Genomic DNA, 2,192 nt, shown 5'->3' on the forward strand with positions numbered 1-2,192 from the left:
GGAAAAAAAGATAGAACAAATTTATTCTTGTATGTTGCCTTCATTTTGGACCCTCGTTATAAGATGAAATTTCTTTTGCATTGCCTAAATCAATTATTTGATGTTGATGTGGCAAAAGCCGTAGGAAGTAAGGTAGAGGGTGTTTTAAGAGCATTGTTCAATGAATACAATTTGTCACTATCAATTGCTAATAAGGGTCAATCTTCATGTACCATTAAAAGTTCTCCATTTAGAACTACAAGTGCAAGTGCTTTAGAGATTTTCAATTTTGATTTTGAAGATTTGGATGAAGATGATTCGTAAAGGGTAGATTCAGAAGTTGATATTTACTTACTGGAGCCTCCTGTTAAATGTGAAGATAACTTTGATATCTTAGATTGGTGGAAGCATAATTCTTCTTGATATAAGATTCTTAGCAAAATTGCACGAGATCTTTTATCAGTTTCGATATCCACAGTTGCTTCTGAGTCCGCATTCAGCACTAGTGGGAGAATAATTGATCCTTTTCGTACCTCATTATCTCCAACCATTGTTCAGGCACTTGTATATGCACAAAATTGGTTACGTTCTGAACAAATTAGCATTGGTTTACGATAATACTTGAAGGAAATTGAAGATGAAGAGGAAGGTTCGTATATTCTAAACATATTTATATATATATATATATATTTTAACATATTTATTCATATATTTATTATAGTAACTACTAACAAGTTTATGATTTGTTTCTTAATCTTCGTAACGGGATTGAACGGAGCGGCAAATGCAAAAAACAAGAAGAAGGAGAATCATGATTGACAAGCGAACAAATTTGTTTGTATTGATTGGACTTTTGGAATTCAGCACTAGTGTTTAGCTTGTTATTTGTTTTTATGTGACTTAAACTTTGAAGGTAGTTGTTTGAAATTTGTGTATTGTGTACTTTGGAGAACTTTTTAGACTATGGAACGTTTTGGATTAGTTATACTTTTTTTAAATTGGATTTTAAATCCTCAATTATGGTTTATGTGTAGATTTGAATCTTTGAGCGAAGTTTTGAATAAATTTTGAGTAAATAAAGCATGTGAGATATTAATTCAAGTTTCTGTTGAAGGTTGATTTCTTGGATTAATTTTGATTTCAATTTGAGGTAAGTAATCTTTACTACTGGAACCACCTTTGTGTCGGGCAATAAGATTAAGGATAATGTTGATGGTTCTAAGACTGTATGAATCATGGTGCCCGATTAGAGAGGAAATATGAATATATGATCATCATATTTGATGTATGTGATAAGAATGAGTGTGATATTATTTTATAAGATATTTTATAAGAATGTCTGAGCATGTTCTAGATCTTATTTGATATGAAGAAAGATGAATGAGCTTTATGATATTATTTATGTGTGGGACTCTATTGTATGATACATGATATTTATGTTAGTGATATTTATCCCTAACCATAGACATGTACCTACCAAGGGTTTGTGTTTCCTTCAAAATTCACCAGAGATTTATATTTCCATCGAGATTCACTAGAGGTTAGTGTCGAGATTCATGCTAAAAAATCAAATCAAAACCTATCTAATATGATTGATACACAATCCCAGGAGTGCATTTAAAATACCAAACAATCGTCTCCGAGACAAAGTTAGAGATTTAGATTTTTCTAAGCCAGAAGCCACACATACCGGAAGTGTGAAGAAAAAACGGAAGTCTATTCGGCCGACCAACCACAAACCCTCACTTCTCAAGCCACCTACACCAAGAAATCTTTGCAAACCCTCACAATAATCCTTTCCATTCTGGTAAGTGACTGTAAAACTCATAATTTTACGAGCGGAAGCACGATTCCGACCAATCTATATTGTGGAAGAAGACCATGAGAGAAAAAGGAAGAGGGACAGATTAAGTTGTGAGAGAAGAACAAAATGGAAGAAGAAAAACCCACCATCAGATAGCGACTGTGGACGACGATCAACAAAGAACTGGCGTGGCTGGAGCAGCGGGATGGCCAGACCGATGGAAAACGAGGGTGTTTGAAGGGGAACGGTGGCGAGGTGACCTTGCGAAGCGTCTGCACGAGAGTGAGAGATGGGAGGGGGAGGGATTGATGACGGCTGAACAATTCTTCCCTCTTTTTTAATTTAATTTAATTTTTTATTTCTTTTTAGCTTTTATATATGTAACTCAAATCCTAATATAAATTTAATA

The sequence above is a fragment of the Benincasa hispida genome, chromosome 2, assembly GCF_009727055.1.
Source record: "Benincasa hispida cultivar B227 chromosome 2, ASM972705v1, whole genome shotgun sequence".
Classification (NCBI taxonomy): Eukaryota; Viridiplantae; Streptophyta; class Magnoliopsida; order Cucurbitales; family Cucurbitaceae; genus Benincasa; species Benincasa hispida.